This window comes from Schistocerca cancellata, chromosome 5 (assembly GCF_023864275.1).
Source record: "Schistocerca cancellata isolate TAMUIC-IGC-003103 chromosome 5, iqSchCanc2.1, whole genome shotgun sequence".
NCBI lineage: Eukaryota > Metazoa > Arthropoda > Insecta > Orthoptera > Acrididae > Schistocerca > Schistocerca cancellata.
The window spans coordinates 602740795-602763246 of NC_064630.1; positions in this window are offsets into that span (position 1 = coordinate 602740795).

Genomic DNA, 22452 nt, shown 5'->3' on the forward strand with positions numbered 1-22452 from the left:
AACAGAACCAACCTTGTAATTACAGAGAACAGGTTACTGAATATTCCGCACGTCGAGAGATTGCAAGGGAAGATTATATGTCAGAGTAATTTCTTTGGTAAGCGCATGGAAACTGACGCAGAATTCATGCATGATTCAAGTAGGAGTATTCACGCATATTTCTTTCCCTAATCATTGACGTATTCGATTGCTGTTCTTCCCAATACAGTGCTGTTCTATAGTATCACAACAGGGAAATAAATTGAATAGTGAGACAATGCAATGTAATTAGAATCCAACATCAGACATTTCTACACTTGGCGAATGTAATGAATGGTAGCCCACATAAATTAGATATTTTGGTCTGTCGCGTATAAGGAAATTAATTTGTTCTAACTTTTGAAGCAAAATGGTAGAATGACAGTACACTTGTTGTTCTAATCGATACGAGAAAGTATTAACCGGTAAACATGCCATGTGATGGCACGAACAAACCGTAAATGTTGTTGAAACATCACGATGTGTGAATCGTAAACTCGAATGTAACATAGTCGGGAGGCCCAGGGACAACGTTAAAACTCATATTTTGGCGCAATAAATAAGTGGTCCACATAATGGTCTCAAGGTAACGATTTGTGTGGTGTCGTACGAAGAGCGAGATGCCCCAGTCAAGTATTGTATATACATGAGGGCTAGCCAAGGAACTAGTTCTTCCCTCTATTCTGAGAGTTATGTGACAGTGCTCCGAGCAGTCGATTTCCGGGCCTGTGTTCTGCTTCAGACAACCCTATCTTATGTCACTTGGTACTGAACAGTAGCAAAATAATGGTTTTTTTTTTGTGCTCCAGCAATCGTACAGCGTCCGCAGTGGACTGTGATTGGCATTTTGGTAACTTTGATTTCTGTATGCTATAGTAAATGGATTGCCTGCGTGATTCGTTGTATGTATGAAGCTCTGTCACAATGAACGAGCGTTTAAGATGAAAGGAGCTGGAGGCCAGTCCGGTCTCCCGCACGAAAGTCAGTTCATTCGCCACCTTGGCTGATGTATTCTTTTTGTCAAATTTTCAATATGTGTAACAGATCTATTTTCTTTCTAACTGTATCAGAAGTTTCCTACCTAATTTTTCTAAACATACAGTTAAAAGAACTTTGCTTCAAAGTCTTAAAGATTTATTTATTCAGTTCAGTTTTACGTAAGATTAAATTTTGAATAGGTAAAGTTCAGTAGAGTTCGTTTCCATTAAGGAAGGTAGATTTTTCTTAATTCATCTCTTGATTGTTCGAAACCTTAACTGAGGCGTTTGATTTGATATTTACGATAAATGGATTAATGACTGCAAGGTTTAACAGTGTGCCAAATTTCCTTTTTTTAAAAAAAATGTTCTGTGAGATAAATGTGTTATGGAAGTGAAAAAGAAAAGAAAAAAAAATACGATTTGGGTAATAAGCTCCTGCGACTTCCAGGCCCATGCCTTTGCTATCCCTGTCCCATTCCACCCCGCCCATATCAGTTACTTGTGGCTTTTCTTTGTGTGTGTGTGTGTGTGTGTGTGTCAACAGTCTTCAAAACGGTCTCATGCGGCCCCCCGCGAATTTCTTTTCAGTGCCGTCCTTTTCATCAAACAGTAGCACTTCTAGCAACGTCCTCAATTATTCGTAGGATATACTTTAATATCTGTCTTTCCCTTACGTTTTTACCATCTACAGTTCTATTTAGTACTAGAGGATTTCCTTCTTGATGTCTTAGCACATGTCCTTGTCGACCCTTCTCAGAGCAAGTATAAAGGAAGGCGGTGAGTGATCTGTTGTCAGTAGAGAAACACCAACAGTGAATGGGGTCGTTCAGGAGAGCTCAGTTACTTTGAACGTGGACGGGTCACTGGATTGCACTTGAGTAAGATATCGATCAGCGACATATAAAGCCTTCAAACACTAAATCTATTGCTGGTGATGTGACTGAAGTGGTAACGTAGAGGAACTACGACAACTAAACCGCGACTAAGCGGACGTCGTGTATTGAAGGACAGGGACGGCCGAGAATTTGGATGGTTGTACACTGAAGAGCCAAACAGACTGGTACACCTGCCTAATATCGCGCAGGGCCCCCGCTAGCACGGAGAAGTGCCGCAGCACGACGTGGCGTGGGCTCGACTAATCTCTGACGTAGTGCTGGAGGGAACTGACACCATGAATCCTGCAGGGCTGCCCATTAATACACAAGGCGCCGTTGATACTCAGTCGATGTAAGTTAAGCGCTACATCGTATGCGACAAACGACATGTGACACGCACGGACATATACTTGAAATGTAAAGGGACGCGATAGAAAAGGTTCACAGCGGTGTAATTGCGCAACATATCGTAAGTGACTTATCTCCCCCAGTGCCACTTGCCGGTCTCTGCAGCGATTAGTAGTGTACGATATTTCAAGCTGTTAACGTCACGGGAATAAGAGAAGACAAAATGGCTCTGAGTACTATGGGACTTAACATCTGATGTCATCAGTCCTCTAGAACTTAGAACTACTTAAACCTAACTAACCTAAGGACATCACACACATCCATGCCCGAGGCAGGATTCGAACCTGCGACCGTAGCAGTCGCGTGGTTCCGGACTGAAGCGCCTAGAACCGCTCGGCCGCAACGGCCGGCGAGAGAAGACAATTTCGTACTTTGTTTCATTAATTTAATGAAAGCTCATCAGTGTATCTGGAATTATTTCATTGCCGCACACGGTAAGACAGATGTGACGAGTGTCGCATGGAAAGAAGTTTCATCACAAATAAAAGACACAGGTAACTGCATTATTCATTTATTTGTTATGTAAAAGACAAGTAAGTAATTCAATTGTAGTATTATTAACTCAACTATAAATATTTTGAAACTCTCACAGGAAATATGTAATTTAATTACATTTCAAAGATTAATTATAATTCAATTTGACAGAATCGTCATTTACAAAAATGTTGCTTCAAATTGGATTTTCATTGACGTGATTAGTTTAGGAACTTAACATTGTTTTAAAGTAACAAATGGTGCTCTATAATGAAGTATGCCCAACTGTTTTATTTCAAATTTTTGTATTTTTTTAAATTTTAATTTGAACTGTTTACAGGTAATTAAAGAATTTGTTGTTCTAAATGGCTGGGTCTTGTAAACCTACAGGTCTCCATTGTGTAGGAACTGCACCAGTTGGTTTCTGAAAGTATTCACCTAGTTCATTTCGTAAGCGATTTGCTTCGTTCAAATTGTTGTTTTGACTTAACACACTGTTTATCTGGCAATGCTGGTTTCACAGAACACTTATTAAATTGTTCTGGAACATATGGCTGGCCTTCTCGTGTGCATATATAATTATGAAGCACGCATACTGCCTTAATAATCTGCACAGAGTTACTTCTGTTGGTATAAACTGGTGGGTCAAATAGACGAAGTTTTGAGATTAGCTTTCCAAAGCTGCATTCCACACTTTTTCTGCCTCTTGATAGCCGGAAGTTGAATATTGTACTGACATCATTTATAATTCTTTTTGGAAAGAGCCGCATTATATAATACTGGAGAGGGAATGCTTCATCTGCCACAAAGTAGAACGGAAAAGGATTGTCATTTACCTCGCCTGGCATGGGAGTTGCTTCAGGTGTTCTCAACTGATTACTGTACAATAATTATCCGAGTGTTGATTTGCGGAACACAGCACCGTCACTATTACGGTTCAAATGTTTCAAATGGCTCTGAGCACTATGCGACTTAACTTCTGAGGTCATCAGTCGCCTAGAACTTAGAACTAATTAAACCTAACTAACCTAAGGACATCACACACATCCATGCCCGGGGCAGGATTCGAACCTGCGACCGTAGCGGCCGCTCGGCTCCAGACTGTAGCGCCTGGAACCGCAAGGCCACTCCGGCCGGCGTCACTATTACGTCCGTAGTCTCCTACCTCTAGTGAGTCAGACAAAGCTTTTAGAACTATTGAAAAGAATTCTTTATAATTATAATCTGTGGACCCAGTATTTGGGGAACACTGAATGCGCAAATGTTTGCCATCTAGAGAACGGATACAGTTAGACAAATTCCGTAACTCATAATAACGTTTTGATACTTTCCTCCAGGTTTCTTCCGTTGGTTGTGGCATATATAGGGACTAAAAGTGAGACCATGTAGCAGCACAAGTCGAATGAGCAATGTAAGTGACAGTTGATTTACCTCTAGCCGGCCGGTGTGGCCGTGCGGTTAAAGGCAGTCTGCCTTCGGCAGTGACACAGTGCGGACCGTGTTGCCTGCCGGCCGCGCTGTGGTGCGCGCGCCGGTTTGTTTACGCCGGAGCAGCTTCGCGTGTGCGGTGTTGTGAGTCTAGAACGAGATGGCACACTCGTACAGAAAAACGACTTTGAAGTTCAGTTTTGCGAACGACTACACACGACCAAAGGCACACGAGATTGAACGTTTCTTAAGAGAAGAGGTAAAAATCGATCCACAGGAAATCGTGGGAATCAATTTACCGATCGTTTCTAGCGTCGTCTATGTCAAGCTTGTTGACGAGGGGGCTTGCGAAAGACTTCTACAACGATCACCGAATGGGTATCGTTTCTGTCATGCCGACGGGAATGTTGGTGCGGTTACGGTCGATCACGCGGGAATGGGGATCCGCACTATACGAGTCTTCGAACTTCCGTTTGAGGTCCCGTCTGAACTTGTTACCGACGCCTTTCGACCATACGGTACAGTTCTATCCCATGTGGCCGAAAAATGGACGAGTTTTACCAAAGCACGTCCCCTCTTATTTGTACATCGGAGGTTGTCGCGCGATTATAATCTATGTTGGGCAACCTCGCACTTGCTCGGGGTGCGGGAAAGAAGGTCACGTCCGCTCGGAATGCCTCCATCATACCTTTTTGCATGCGGTGATGGGCAGATTGGGAATCCCACAGGTCTTCATTCTAGTGATCATGCGACTGTTACACGGCGTGCGATCAAGGGTCTCGGTGAATGGACGGGGCACTGACTACATTGTTATTTCCAGGTCAGTTCGTCAAGGTTGCCCCCTTTCAATACTTTTGTATGCAATGGCTTTGGAACCCTGTCTATATGGTCTCCGAAGACGGTAGGAGGGAGTGCCGTTGCCACAACTGACGTTTCATTGCCGCGCTTATGCTGACGATGTGATGCTGGTGGCACGGACAGGCGAAGAAGTACGTACGGCGTTGGCATGGATACAGCGATACGTGATGGCGGCAGGAAGCGTGCTTAATCTACAGAAATCACGCTGCATGAATGTCGGTCGAGGATTACAACCGGGTGAGGAAGGCCCGCTCATGTTAGTTAAGACCATAACATGCCTAGGTATTACGTTCCACACGGATGTGCAGCGGACAGCAGCGGATAACTACCGACGCATATTGAAGCTGATGCGGACAATGGTGCTGTTACAAAAATTAAGAGCGTTGGATATGATTCAGAGGGTGACCTATGTTAACGTATACCTAGCACCGAGACTCACTCACGTAGCGCATGTCCTGCCTTTAACGCGCACAATGGCATCACGGATACAAGCAACTTTCGGAACCTACGTGAGTGTGGGACACCTATTTAAGATCAAATACACAACGCTTACGCTACCACATGGAGAGGGTGGACTTGGTCTAGTGAACGTATATGAAAAGGCACGGGCGTTATTCGTCAGTACAATTTTCCGACAGTGGCGCGGTCAATTTCGCAATATCTCGGGTGCGTTGGCCGATGTACTAGCGCCGACTTCAATGCTGCCCCCAATCAATGTGGGCCATATTTCACCGAAGCTGTCACATTTCAAGTCTTTTTTTTTTTTTTTTTTTTTTGGAGCTTAGCTATGTCAGAGATTCCTTCCCAACAACACGACTACCGACGACGCGAGATGTATACCAACTCTTACTGCGCCGGTGTCCCAGGAATACCCTGGAAACGAAGTACCCAGACAAGAACTGGCGACAGATATGGCGCGTTATACGGAACGTTTACCTCCCAACGTCGGTACGCTCAACATGGTATGTGGTGGTAAATAGGAAGTTCGCAACGAATCAACGGCGGCACGCGATTCATTTGGCAGACACTCCACTATGTTTAGGCTGCGCAACAGTGGACACTGATGAACATCGTCTAGCATGCAGTGGGACGGCTCCAGTGTGGCACTTGGCACAACAGATATTGGCGTTCCTGTTACGCTCCGCCCCTCACACAATTTCATCAGACACCCTTTTGTTCCCCCAAGAATCTTATTTTCCGGTCCAAAAAACCAATGCAGTGACATGGGTAAAGGGAATGGTGGTGGACTGCGTTTATAACGAATCGGAAAAGGACAAAATTGATTTTTGGCATTTTCTCCTGGATGGACACACGAAGCTGCAACAGCATAAGAAATATGGGCAAGACTTCGCTAATTACTTGCGACTTACATTTACAGACCCGCCGGCCAGATGGGGTGTGACGGGTGAGAGATGAGATAGACGAAGAAGCCGAGATAAACATCGATCACACTTACGGACCCTTAGTTAATTTCGAGAAGACGACCCAGTCTTACACCAACGTCTGGAGAACGAGTCGATAGATGGCTCTCTTGCTCTATCGAACTTCGGGTGGTGAGCAGGTGTCGCCCCCGACACGAATTTCATTTCATTGCTACAGGTGTAAGTAGGCTGTTTATATTTTCTTATTGGCAACGTTACGTAGCGCTCTGTACGAAAATCACTGGCTGTGCTGTGTGCAGTCTGTGGCTAGTTTGCATTGTTGTCTGCCATTATAGTGTTTGGTAGCGGCAGCTGGATGTGAACAGCGCGTAGCGTTGCGCAGTTGGAGGTGAGCCGCCAGCAGTGGTGGATGTGGGGAGAGAGATGGCGGAGTTTTGTAATTTATCATGAACTGCTATATATATTATGACTATTAAGGTAAATACATTGTTTGTTCTCTATTAATATCTTTCATTTGCTAACTATCCCTATCAGTAGTTAGTGCCTTCAGTAGTTGGAATCTTTTATTTAGCTGGCAATAGTGGCGCTCGCTGTATTGCAGTAGTTCGAGTAACGAAGATTTTTGTGAGGTAAGTGATTTCTGAAAGGTATAGTTTAATGTTACTCAGGGCCATTCTTTTGTAGGGATTTTTGAAAGTCAGATTGCGTTGCGCTAAATAATATTGTGTGTCAGGTTAAGCACAGTCTTGTAAAAATTGTTCAAAGGGGACGTTTCATATATCGACCCTTAGCCGAGGATACCTCACTGGAATCTTCTGATTTTTCTTGTAGTTTGTTTAATTAGTGTAGCTTTTGTTTATTGCTAGCGCGTAATTATAGAGAAAATCTCCTTTATAGTTGCAGTCTTTCATTGTTGTACAGTAAAACAGTTGTGGCATGCATGTAGATTTGCACCAAGTATTTCTTAGCTGCAATTAACTAGATATTATTTTCAGTGCTATGTTAATGTGTTCTCTTATTTCTGCTCTGCAACTTGTGTTTTTCTGTGTTATCGTGTGAAATATTGTCACAACAATGGCGTGTGAAAAACGTAATACTAGGCTCCAAAGTAAACTGAGAAATGACAGTGAAGACGAAGGCAGTGTGTTAGCGCCACCGAGTAATGAATTAACTAATGTTGAAAGTAGTAATTTGGTAATTGTGCATAGGGAAATGGAGCGGGTGGCAAATAATGGCGTAGACAGTCAAACAGGTAGTGAACAGGGAAGCATTATCGATCGATCGGTCGGCAACAGCTCGCCTCAGGAATCCGAAATGATAGGACACAATTTTGCAAATACTGTAGATTCAGGTTTTGCGTCCTCACCGTTTTCTCAAATAAGTCAAGACACATTTTCTGCTTGTCAAATTGTGAATGTTGCTGGTGCAAATGCACTGCCGAAAAGCGTAGAGGAACAGATTCCAGACACTAATGCATTGTTATTACAATTAATGCAACAAATGGGACAAAATCTTCAAAAGTTAGACACAATGGAACAGAATCTTCAAAAGTTAGACACAATGGAACAAAATCTTCGGAAGTTAGACACCACACTTGAACAAACATGTGAAGATTTAACTACTGAGTTACATAACATTGAATCGAAATGTCAAAAAGTCTGTAATGACGTAAAAACACAAATTTGTGAGCATTTTCAGCCTATTTTTTCGCGGCATGAAAATGCATTACAGAATCACGAAGCAGCCATAAAAGAGCTGCAAACCATTGTTCATGAAAATCATGAGACCTTGTGGGCTAAAATTGACTCAGTTGCATCTACCGATTCGGTTACGCAACTGGCAAAAACTCAGGAAAACTTAAAGAACACAGTAGATTCGATTTCAACACAAATGGACACTCTGAAACTTGGTTCAGAAAAACACACTGAGGAAATGTGTTCACTATCGGAGAAAGTAGCTGAACTTTCAGATCAGGTCACTGACTTATCTACAAAGGTAGATGATGATCTGAATGACACAAGATCCGTAGCCTTCACTGACACAGAAGATTATGAACAAATTAGAAAATTCAAACAAAATCAAAATCAAATCAACACACAGTACAAAAGAGAAATCCGGGAAGTACAAGATCAGTTGACGCAGGTAATACAAGAATTACATATTTCAGAGGACACTCGCGCTCCAACACGGGAAGAGGAACTTAGAAATACGGAAAAGCCACAAAATAATAGCACAGGGCATTTCGATAATTATGAAAGGAATTGGCAAGGTACACCGAATTTTGAGATGGAACCGCCGAAACGACGTAACAATGACCGATATGCTACTCGCCGACATGATGATTTTGACTATAAGCTCTTCATTACTACACGTAAATTCAAAACGTTTAAGAATTCTGCCAACGACATTCATCCACAAGCGTGGCTCCATCAATTCTCTCATTGTTTCCCTCCTAACTGGTCATTAGAGCACAGGTTAGAATTATGTGTGGCTACTTGGAGAATGAACCAGCTGTAAGAATGCGATCGGTCATTCACGATTGCCACAGTGAAGGAGAATTTTACCATGCCTTGCTCTCAGCATATTGGTCTCAAGCCACACAAGACCGAGTAAAACATGGCATCATAATGATGAAACATTTCGAACAATCTGAATTTTCCAGTCTTGTGAAATATTTTGAAGACATGTTGCACAAGAATCAGTACCTGTCAAACCATACAGCCCCTCAGAACTCATCCGCATTTGCTTAATCAAACTGCCTGAACGTTTTCGACATATTATTTTAGCAGGACGTTGCAAAGACGACATTGAAGCTTTTCAGGGACTCGTACAAGAATTAGAAATCGACACAGACAGTCGCGGGATGCGAAAACAGGAAGACAATCACTACAGGTCACATCCGTCACAATTCCGTGATGACAGAAACAATAAATGGCCACGACAAGCCTATTCTTACAACGCAAATTGTGACCAAAACAGACACCACCCATATGACAACCACTGGCAGAGTAATAGTTAGAGAGAAAGATCGCATTTCCGTAGTAATGAATATGACAGAGATAACCATAGAAACAGACAATATGGTAATCAGAACTATTATTATCAAGGGAGACAGAATAATTTCAGATGCAACAGTTCTGCGTGCAGTTACGATTCAGGGAGAAATTCTCCACCACGTGACCGACACGAAAGAAACTGTGTGAACTACCGACAAACCAACAGATCTGAATTCCATCAGAAGCGGCGAGCTTTAAACAAAACTGGGCCCTCTCGGCAAGGCAAATTTGTGGAAGTTAGGCCTCCTAATCCCAGTAACGACGCGCGGCAACATAGAGACAGACAATGACTAGCACCGCAGGCATACACGTGCGCCTGCTGGCTCCGAGAAAAATAACATTATATCTGGTACTGCTAATGAGATTTTAATGCAACATTTTGGTTCACTTGAAAATACATTCTGGATTTAAAGTACTTTCTGAGAGATACCAGATGACACAGTGGTTAGTTTATGTGACAGCTACACGATTATATCACGATGTTACTAATGAGTGACTATTTACAATGTTGCTTTTGCGGTGTTTCTGTTTTATATCTGCACAGTTTTTCTGTATTATTCTGGAAAGTAAAACATGTTTTAGTAGTAACTTTTGTGGTATAGCTACAAGGAGACAGCATTTTCTGTAGCACAACAATATGTTACAGCACAGTACTTTCTTCATCACGGCAATAAGCGTAATAAGTATGATATCTATACGCAAAGCATTTCACTTTTGTTTATCATGAGGTCAGTACATTGACTTCTGCAGAACTTAGCTTTCAGAGGACAATAACTACGACACTTCCACAGAGATTATCTTACAACAAGATGAACATTTAGCGCTACAGGACACGCATTTGAGTGCTTAATTTTGTACTTAAACCATTTATTTTTCAAGATTTTTGAAATACAAAGAAAGTTTTCTGTGATACATTTCATTCCATTGCTGTAATCTGTAACACCTGAGGGTATAATTACATTGATCCTCAGGGGGGTACACGCTTACTTTGTGTACCATGTGTTTGGCAAGCACAAGGAGCCCTAGCTAATATGGTATTTGCTTATACAACTTTACACATCGGTACCATATTTCTCTAACACAAATTACACAGCTATCTGATCGTTTAACTGAGAGATAAACATTTTTTTTTACTACATCAGTGACACATGTTTACTCAATTACACCGTTGGATAACTTCACACTTACGAAATTGTATTTTGTCTGTACTTTGTGAACTGTTCATATTTTTTTGGAACCATTGTGATAGTATGAGAGCTTTGAATGATGTATTTGGTATGAGATCATGATTTTTAAAGTACGTTTGAGGCAGATGACACTATTGAAATGAGCAGAGAATATTTTTTATGGTTTGAAATTATTGCAGAAAGCTACGACTTTTTTGAGATTTGACTGAGGTGTTATGATGTTATTTTTACGACGACAATGTGTATTATGCTGTTGAGGTATGTTTATGTCAATAAGATGATGCTACCATATATGAGGAATGTGATTACATGTTTATATGTATATGAATAATGAATAAAAGTTAAGGACTCTTGACTTGTGAAAAAGGATGTTGGAAACCAAGAATCGTACTTTAAGAGTTATGAAATGTGTGTAAATGCGTGAATGTATCACAATGCCGGCGAAAATTTTTTTGGGCACTGTTATATTCATAGGATTTTGTTTCTACACATTTGCAACGTAAATTCTCGACCTGTGAAATTTTTATATGAGACTGTCACTGTAGTGGAAACTGCTGTCATAAATATTTCCATAAGAAAGTTGAGTGACCACCTGCACGTGCGTCGTCGGCATACAGCTGTGTCAGACACCTGGAGAACAAGCCATTAGGGTGTGCCTTTCCGGAAGCACAAGTAGAAAAATAAAAAAGGGAGGCCATTATCCTCGCTATTGACATTTCCTTTTTGAAAGCATACTGTGGAGCTCGTAATTTATGATATTTACTGAAATGCCTAATGAAATGACGAGAAATATTTTTACATCTGCACACCTGATTATGACAAGTGTCTTTCTACGAGAGTTGAGAGAATTTCTACTAACTTATGAAATGTCACATGACAATTGAATGATATTTTTATGCTTTGCCTTTTATAGTCGCTTATTTAATTTGTATCTAGTTTCCAGCTGTGTTGCGGCATTGGTTTTATAAAATAAAATAAAATGCATTTGCTAATGTGAACACTTTCTGTCAACAGATCTATTAAATAATTTTGTAATCTACATTCTTTAAAAAAGGAGCACTTGGAACGGAAAGAACAATAAGAAGGGACTAGTAACAGTAACTGCATCTATAATTTTCTTTTCAAGTACTTGGTAATTTTTGTGTAGAATTAGTTTTTATGGTGCACCACTTTAATTACATAGACATTAAGATGTGAATAAACATTTCCCTTTTCTGCATTGTTGTTTTTACTGTAATATTTTTTTCTGCTTGAGCTATGTCATGTTTAGGTATAAGTTTCTGCTGTTTGCCAGGCATAGTGTTACTGAATTTGACTTTGTGTTACTCTTCTAAGCTAGTTTTACTACTGATTTATTTTTTTTGTTGCTGCACATTGGCTCATATTAGTTGTAATGTTGCTTTTTCTCTGGTAATTTAGATTTAAGCTGCTTGCATTGCTGTTTGTGTTAATTTGTTATGTGCTGCTGCATTGCCTCGTCCCTTAGTTTAGCATCTGAGCTCAGTAGATTTAAGTTAGCTTAAGAGGAGTAGACTATATAAGAAACTATGATGACTTGGAAGAAATGTATTGAGAAGCTATATGAAAATGGTTTGGGCAAAAAAAAGGGATACTGTACAGTGGAGAAAAACTATTTTTGACAGAGGATGTGAACAGAATACAGAAGGCAGGCTTAGATAGGACTTTTGGGAATAATGATGAACAAAGGGAGATCTCCATGCAAAATACTGCAGTAAAACAAACCCTGCCCTTACCTTTTGTGTCATCCCTTTATATGTTTGTGTACTCGTGTGTAATTATGTTCTTCCTGTCTTTAAATGTTTATCTGATAAGACTTATGTTGTAGAATTTTTCTAATACTCAGCTACATTCACTATGATGAGGAATACTGTTATCCTCAAATATACTTTGCATTAATAATATGGTATTTTCTTTGGAAAGATGTTTAGACATTATGTATTCTGTTCTGTTTTAATGCTCATGTGTGAAGTTGATGTTTCGAAAGTGATTCTGATCTTTTATTTTTGTACTCATGTCATAATTCCTGGAACCCAGATGTATATGTTTATTTCTATTCTGTTGGAAAGTCTGTACTACAAATGGTATCTGTATTGTTTTGTTTTTAATGATGTATTTTGTACCTTTCTTATTGTATTCTCATGTTATAATATTGTAATTGACGCCAGTTAATCACATTAAGTAACTTGTAAGCATTCCTTTCACTGCACACATCTCTGTTGGTCATAGTATATGGACAATATGTGAGAAGTAGGGACTGTTACTGTTTGCACGTGTGTTAATAATGCAGCAAGGGACTGGATAACAGCATTGCTGGTTCTAAGGACACTTCCAAAAAACTTTGTGAGTGCACAAGTGGTGGTTATGGACTTGCTATATTGTCCGCAAGACTCTTCGATGGTGATTGTGCACCTGCACAGTTGCAACAGATGGCTGCTGGCCATCTCTACAAGGACTGCAGTGGGTCTGCATCTTTGATGACCCACCAATACCACAATCTCTACAATGACTACAGTGGGTCTGCATCTTTGATGGCCCACCTATACCATTATTTCTACAAGGACTGCAGTGGGTCTGCACCTCTGGTGGCCCACCAATACCACAATCTCTACAAGGACTACAGTGGGTCTACACCTTTGATGACTCACCAATACCATTATTTCTACAAGGACTGCAATGGGTCTGCACCTCTGGTGGCCCACCAATACCACAATCTCTACCAGGACTACAGTGGGTCTACTCTGTGATGACCTACCTACCAATATGCATCAACTTCGACTGACTCTGCTGTGGGTTTGCTCTGTTGTGGCCCATTACCTGTCTGCATGTCAAGAGTCAGCACTGTCTTTCCATTGGAAGGACAACACTACTTCTTCACGACTGCATGGAAATCCACTGCTTCTGTGTGCATTGTCTTTTACTGCTCAGACTTAGAAAAAAAAAAAAACACTGAAATTTTACTGTGATGAACAATCTGGACTGTCTTTATGGACTGTGAGAAAATTTTAGCTTTTGACCAACATTGTATAAATAAGTGTGTGCATTTGACATCTTTGTTATTGTAATTATGAAAAAATTTTTGAAATCATTATTGGCCACTGCCAAAAAATATTTTTTAAAATTTTTTGTGGGGAGCATGGGGGCTATGTAAGTAGGCTGTTTATATTTTCTTATTGGCAACGTTATGTAGCGCTCTGTACGAAAATCACTGGCTGTGCTGTGTGCAGTCTGTGGCTAGTTTGCATTGTTGTCTGCCATTGTAGTGTTTGGTAGCGGCAGCTGGATGTGAACAGCGCGTAGCGTTGCGCAGTTGGAGGTGAGCCGTCAGCAGTGGTGGATGTGGGGAGAGAGATGGCGGAGTTTTGTAATTTGTCATGAACTGCTATATATATTATGACTATTAAGGTAAATACATTGTTTGTTCTCTATTAATATCTTTCATTTGCTAACTATCCCTATCAGTAGTTAGTGCCTTCAGTAGTTTGAATCTTTTATTTAGCTGGCAATAGTGGCGCTCGCTGTATTGCAGTAGTTCGAGTAACGAAGATTTTTGTGAGGTAAGTGATTTCTGAAAGGTATAGTTTAATGTTACTCAGGGCCATTCTTTTGTAGGGATTTTTGAAAGTCAGATTGCGTTGCGCTAAATAATATTGTGTGTCAGGTTAAGCACAGTCTTGTAAAAATTGTTCAAAGGGGACGTTTCACAGGAGCATGTTTATTTCACATTTTTACTATCCGCAATGCCTTCATATCTTTCATTTGGACATTTTCTGTTTTATTCATTTCCTTAATTACTTAATTTCCTAATTAGGCACTATTTGTGAACATATGGACATTGTAGACACTATTTACACGGTAGTACAACAAAATGTATGTCAGCAAAGGTGGTAAGCCTGACATTGGAAATTAAAAAAAAAAGGCGCTTCAGTGTGGAACCGGGTGACCGCTCCAGTCGCAGGTTCGAATCCTGCCTCGGGCATGGATGTGTGTGATGTCCTTAGGTTGGTTAGGTTTAAGTAGTTCTAAGTTCTAGGGGTCTGATGACCACAGATGTTAAGTCCCATAGTGCTCAGAGCCATTTGAACCTTTTTTTGATTTACCTCTGTAAAATTACAAGGAAAGATCCTGAAAACTGCTTCCTGTAGCTAGATACCTGAAAAGTTACAATAATTTTGTGTCTTGGTTTTCAGTAAGTTTGACATTACAATAAAAACAAAATAAGAACTATAACGTATATAGTAACCAAACTGAGGGTTTTAAATCGTAAACAGTTGCATAAGTATAACAGTGTTTTCATTTTATTAAACAACATTTTAAAATAAATCCTAATGATGTCTACTTTTTAAAATCTTATTTCAGAAAAGAACTGTCGAGAGCGATGGAAGAATATCAGAACAGCATATGTGCGTTCGCTGAGACCACCAAACTCTGCTGTTAGCCAGATTTCAAAGACAACGTATTATTTGACTGAGTATTTAGCTTTTATGCAACCGTATTTGAAAGGAGGAAATACGTCTGGCAGACTTCTCGTTGAAGATACAGCAGTAGAGAAGTCTAATATTACTCAAAACGATGAAAGAGTCACATTTGTTGAAGACGAAATGCCTGACGAAGCTTCTGCCGTGCAATGACTTGAAAAACCCGCTCGTAAAAGCTCAACTGAAAAACACAGCAAACGAAAGAGAAAAGACAAAGAAATGAGAACTATAACACTATAACACTAGGCGCATCAGAAAATGGACGTTTTCGGGATTCATTCGATTTTTAAGAGATGGGGCCCCTTCACGCCCGCACCAACGTGGTGACCAAACCAAAAGTTCTACTGTCACCTCCGTAAACATATTAGTTATCTAGTAAGTGGGTCACAGGATGCTGGGCTGTGATGTTGTCCGCGCGTCTGGGTAAGGCTACGCATTAACACGGTCCATTAGGTGATATATAGTGGACGAAATGCGAGTGAGGGTAGCGATTTGAAGAGCAGAGGGAAAAAAGTGCCATGGCTCGTGCCGTGGGAAAAAATCCTCTGCGACAGTGGGATGGGTAGTAAGAGCTGTAGTGGCTTATTAGCTGCGATAGCTCATGCAAGGTTGGATTTGTTAGTATAGGTATAATGCATCATTACCGTGACAAGCGATAGCAATGTGTCCCAGTTGCTGCAGCTGCTACATTCCTGGAACAATCAAGATCGTTATACAGTAGTGGGAAATCGGCCATAGATCATCTCACTTTGTGGGGGATGTGTGGAGCTTGTTTCCATGCGGTGTACGGTACGGCTTCCCTGTGTGGTGCCAGATATTCGGCAGTGTATTTCAGTGTAATGGCGTATGATTAACAGGGGCTCGCCTGTGCCGTTATGTTTGCGTATGCTTGGCCATAGATATTATGTCCTTACAAGTATGTCTTTTGGTCTTTTATGTTTCCATCTACGGTTGTGGTCGTAGTTCCCCAGATTCAGAATAAACGGGTTCTGCGAATGTCTGGAGCTTCTGTATAGTCTTGTGGTGAGTTTGTGGGTTACCTCCGTGAGAGTCTCAAGTCGGTATTCCCGGTGAAGGTCCGCGATGCGTGTGTATCGTGGAGCATTGCTTATGATTTTGAGTACTTTGTTTTGTATGAGCTGCAGACGGCGCAGGCGTGTAGGCGCAGCGTATCCCCAGACAGGAGCTGCGTACGTCATCAGGGGTCGGATAAGTGTCATATACATGGACCTCGACACCCTTCTGTTCAGTGTGCTACGCCTGTTGAGCATAGGATAGAGCTGTTCGAGCCTCGCGCTAGCTCGGTTGGTCATGTGTTGTATGTGGTCCCCCCAAAGTAATTTCCGGTCCAGCCAGACACCGAGGTATTTGAATTTCTCGCGGAAACGTATTGGACGTGCATGTAGAGTTATTGGTCTGCAGTAGCGGTGTTTGCGCAGTTGCTTCGGTCTTCTAGTGAACAGAACGGCCTAGCACTTGTCGACGTTTGCTCTAACACGCCATTTCTCCAACCAAGGCTCGGCCACTCTGAGTGCAGTCCGTAGGCGTGACGTAATGTTTGATGGTTTCCAATCTTGCGCAAGGATGGCTGTGTCATCCGCATAGATTGCCATCATTGTGATGTGTGTGGTTGGGAGATCGTTTATGTAGAGGTTAAACAGTAGGGGCCCTAGGATGCTTCCCTGCGGTACTCCCGCGTGTATACCGTGTCGTGTTGATTGTTTTCCCTGCACTTAAGTGTTGAAACTCCTGTCTGTGAGGTATGAGTGTATTAGACGCAGCAGCCCGTCGGGGAATCCCGCGTCGCTGAGTTTGCGGATGAGGCCGTTGTGCCATAGACGGTCGAAAGCCTTTTCGATGTCCAGGAACACCGCCCCTGTAGCTTTGTTTATGTTGAAGCCATATGTTATATGTTCAACGACCCGTAGGAGTTGTTGTGTTGTGGAGTGGTGATTCCTGAACCAGAATTGCTCCGGTCTCAGGATGTCATTTGTTATGCAGTGCCTAGTGATGCGTTTGAGAATCACCTTCTCAACAATCTTACTGAGCGAGCTCAGAAGGCTGATGGGTCGGTAATTTTGTGGGAGGCTGTGGTCTTTCCCCGGATTCCTGAACATCAGGACCTTGGCCGTCTTCCAAAAGGCGGGGAAGTGTTGGTGTTTTAGTATGGCATTCGTTATGTGTGTCAGGTACTCAGTTGCCTTATCCGTGAACTCCTGGAGGACACGGTTTTGAATGCCATCATGACCAGGGGCTTTCCTAGCAGCGGAATGCATTATAGCCCAGGCGAATTCGGCTGTGCTAGCGATGGTTGGGCTAGAATGCGTGTAACCTGCTGGTCAGTAGCAAGTGTGAACACTGGATCTGATGGTACCAGGTTCGGTGTGAATGACGCGGCGAGTGTTCGCGCCATTAGTTCTGCTTTCTCTTCCGCTGAGTATGCAGGTCCGTCAGGCCCTTGAAGCATTGGGGTGTATATTTTCTCCCTGGTGAAGTGTCGGGCTAGTTGCCACACGCCAGGTCGTGCGGTGTCCACCCCTTCGAGTTTGTGGTTTCACTGTTGTGTTCTATGTGTTTGCGTTTTATCGTGTATGATGCCATATAGCCTGTTAATGTGCCGTTTGAAGTACGGACGCCTGGTGCCTTGCCATTGTCTCCTGAGGCGATTCCTCATTGAGATTAGGCCCAGGATTTCCTGGGACAGGGCCACACTGCGTTGTTGTGAGGTGCGATCAGGTATGGTGCCTGCCATTGCGTCCTGGACGGCGTTAGTGAGTGTTTCTGCTGCCTCGTCAATTTGTGTGTTTCATTAATTTCGTGTATAGGTGGGATGTGGCTATCGAGCGTTTGCTTGAACAATGTCCAATTCGCACGCCCGTAGTCCAAGTAGTCCAACATCTTGCGTTGTTCCATGTGCTGCAGTGTTTCCTCAATATATAGTATTGCAGGTTGGTGGTTTGAGGGCAGATCGTTTTCAACGGCAACGTTGAGTGTCGATCTAATGCCCTTGATGACGGCCATGTCTATCACGTCTGGCCTGTGTCCCCTCTGATAGGGAATGTGCGTCGGTTCAGTCGGCGCTAGTAATGTAGTTTCTGCCTAGTGAATGTTCGTACAGTTTCTTGCCGTTGGGATTTAGTATGCGTGAATTCCATTCTGGGTGTTTTGCGTTCAGATCTCCAGCGACTATTACTCGCGGTGAAATGTTGAGTAGTGTGCTGATATCCCGTGTTGAAATGCCTACAGGGCTGTTGTATACCGATATCAGGGTGGTGTAGGCTCCGTTGAACTTGACTCTATTTTTTCCAGTTCAGGGAGCTCTATGTTTGTGTGCTCAATGTCTTTGTGTATGACGATTGCAGTTCCACACGCCACGGCGTCGCCCGGTCGGTCGGTACGATAGACACAGTAGCCAGGAAAGTTTAATTGTTTGTGCGGTTTAAGCTTAGTATCACTCAGTAGCGCGACAAGAATTCCCTTGCGCTCCATGAACGCGGCAAATTCTGCCCTTTTGTTGTGGATCGAGTCTGCATTCCAGAACAGGATCTGTGATAGTGTGTGCGGGTCTGCGTTACGGGTCGGGTGTGGTATGCTATTCATGTAAGAGTGTGAAAGAGGGTTGCGATGGCAGTGTATATGACAGCCCAGTATTGCCCGGGTTCGGCGCTCATGAGCTGGGTGATGAGTGTAGTGATGGCCGTCAGCACCTTGGTAAGGATTTGAACGGTAGTGTGTCGAGGGAATAGTGTTTCCAGTATTCTCCCAGGTGATGTGTTGTTGATTCATTCGATAAAACTACCTAAAATTGTTTCATGTTGAGACAGCTCTCGAGAAACTACAGCTGAGCTGTGGTGCACGTTGTTAAGATTGTAGGGATGTACCCACTATTTCCTTTTTCTCATCCTCACCTGAACCAATAAGCCGCTACAACGTCTTCCTCAGTTGAGCTCATATTTGTAACGGAAGTAGTGAAACTTGTGTTCACGTCCGCCGCTCGTGGTCTCGCGGTAGCGTTCTCGCTTCCCGAGCACGGGGTCCCGGGTTCGATTCCCGTCGGGGTCAGGGATTTTCACCTGCCTCGAGATGACTGGGTGTTTATGTTGTCCTCATCATTTCACCATCATCCAGGAAAGTGGCGAAATTGGACTGAGCAAAGATTGGGTAATTGTACGGGCGCTGATAACCACGCAGTTGAGCGCCCCACAAACCAAACATCATCATCATCATCTTGTGTTCACACCACATTTTTATCGCCCATGTCGCCCCGATTTATCGTCCACTGTCTTGAATCTTCCTAGCAATATATATCGTCGCAATGTATTTCTTTCTACATATCGCTTATCTTCTGTCACCTTAATATGAACGGCGCCTAAGAGTACGACGAAGTGGAGATCTCTTCCGAAAAGCACGTTGCAAGGCATCCCAGATATGCTCAATAACGTTCATGTCGGGGAAGTTTGGTGGCCAGCGGAGGTGTTTAAATTCAGAAGTGTGCTCCCGGATCACTCAGTAACAATTATGGTGGGATGTCGCATTGTCCTGCTGGAATTGCCAAAGTTCGTCTGAATTTATAATGGACGTGAATGGATGTAGTTGATCAGACAGGATGCTTACGTACTGTAAGTGGGCTGCTGCTGTGTTGGCAGCGCTGTGTAGCGCTTTGCATTGGATCTCTGACTACGTTTTCTTTGTAAGAGACTCTGTAGCTGGTTGGACTCGTTGCTGGGGGTTAATCGTCAGTAGTGTTGGGCAGTTGGAAGTTAGTCCCCAGCAGTGATGGAAGTACTGTTGGGCAGTTGAAGGTGAACATCCAGAAGTGATGGATGTTAGATGTGAGAAGTTAGCATTGATGGAGGGTAGAGGTCTGAAGTGTTAGTGTAGGCTAACGATCTGTACATGTTCGACTTGGAGGTTGAATGTTATTCATGATTATACACCTTTGTACTAGGTGTCCATAACGATTCATATTTGTGTTTGAACTGTATTTCACATTATTAAGGTAAGAAATACATTATTTGGTTTGCAACAAAATCTTTCCTTTGCTAACCACATGCCTATTAGTAGTTAGTGGCTTTAGTTAGTGGCTTTAGTAGTTAGAATCTTTTATTTAGCTGGCAGTATTGACTCTCGCTGTATTGCAGTAGTTCGCGTAATGAAGATATGTCTGAGGTAAGTGCTTAATGAAATGTATAAGCTATTGTTAAGATTCCTGTTTAGTCAGAGCCATTCTTTTGAATTAATCATTTGAAGTCAGGTTGTGATTTTTTTGAGCAGTCAGATTGCGTTGCGCTAGAATATGGTGGGTCAGTGTTGACATGATAAGAAAAAGTAAAGAGAAAGAAGGGTCAGTACGTTCAGATTTACTCAGCGTTTTCAGAATCAAATACCGTAGAAGTTTCATCTACTCACTCATTCTGCAATTTAAGTACAGACACACTCATTTAATAAAGATTTTTCAGAACGTGTCACCTGTCAGAGTCGTACCTAGACCAATCTGGGGTCCCTTATCACTCCAAATGCGCACGTCCCACACCATTACAGAGCCTCTACCAGCTTGAATAGTCCCCTTCTGTCATGCAGGTTCCATGCATTCATGAGGGTGTCTCCATACCCGTACACGTCCATCCGCTCGATACAATTTGAAACGACACCCGTCCGATCAGACAACATGTTTCCAGTCATCAACAGTCCAATGTGGGTGTTGACAGGCTCAGGCGAGCCGCAAAACTTTATGTCGTGCTGTCATCAAGGGTACACCAGTGGGCCTTTGGCACCGAAAGCCAATATCGATGATGTTTCGTTGAATGGTTCGCACACTGACACTTGTTGACGGACCAGCATTGATACCTGCGGAAGGATTGCACTTCTGTCCCGTCGAACGATTCTCTTCAGTCGTCGTTGGTCCCATTCTTGCAGGATCTTTTTCCGGCCGCAGCGATATCGGAGATTTGATCTGTTACCGGTCTCCTAATATTCACGACACACTCGTGAAATGGTCGTATGGGAAAATCCGCACTTCATCGCTACCTCGGAGATGCTGCGACCCTTCACTCGTGTGCCGACTATAAAAACACGTTCAAACTCTCTAAAATCTTGAGAGCTTTCCATTGGAGCACCACAACCGTCCTAACAACTGCGGCAGACACTTGTTGTCTTATATACCCGTTGCCGACCGCAGCGCGGTATTCTGCCTGTTTAAATATCTCTCTATTTGAACACGCATTCCTATACCAGTTTCTTTGGCGCGTCACTGTATAAAAAGTGCTACCAGCTGTCCAGACAGCACGATGAGTGTGTGCAGGGAATTAAAGAGAATTGTATACAATGGTCCAGCAGTTCGTTACAAGCTGCAAATATCTGTTGTCAGTGCTGAACCAAAGTGGCGTAAAGAGTAAAGCCAATGGAAGTGGATGACTAGTATAACACCCCAAATATAGAGCCCCTAATGACATACCTTTTGACAGCAAAAGATATAAAAATGAGTTATCCGGACCTTGACAGTAGCTACTGGCAACAAAATATTAACACTATTGCATGTTTGACCAACAGAAATACTAGGGAACTAACAACAACTATTCCACGGAAAGAACTAAACGAAAGACTATCGGGGAAGACTATCAGATGATAATTTAATCTACGAAGCATGAAAGTCTAAATAAAAAATTCAAAATATATGCTTTACGAAGGTTAAATACACGGGCTTTGCATCGTCCGCCATATTGTAATTTGGCAAACAAATTTCCATCGGTCTGCATGTGACAAAGAATTGCAGACTGATTTCTTGTTTTGAACTTTATGTCAGCATATGAAGTAATAGGCTTATGAGGGAGAGGAATTGGAAAGTATTTTCTTTTCGTGTTCTAATGACATTTGCTAGCAGCCATGTTGTAGTTTGGCAAGAAACGAAATATGAGCATCTATGGCTGGCACGATAGAATGGCTGAAGTTCAACATCCAGGTAGCATAGAGATCACTGGTTAAAACCCAGACGAGATAAAGTGTTCAGAGATAACATTTACCCAAGGAAAGAGTTGTAGCCACATCGAGCTGTAAGTTCGCTGAAACTACAGTGAAAAACTTCGATAGAGATATAAATTCACTCTCTTGTAGACGTCGCGATTGAAGCGCGCTTATTGACCGAGATTAGATTGTTTCAGACCGATGTGGAATTTTAAAGTTTTTCGAGTATCGTCTTGACGTATTAGTCAAAGTTCTGAAGAAAGGTGACAGCCAGACAACGGAACAGATATTATACGCGAGGGAAAAGTAACGCGTGTGATACTTAATCAA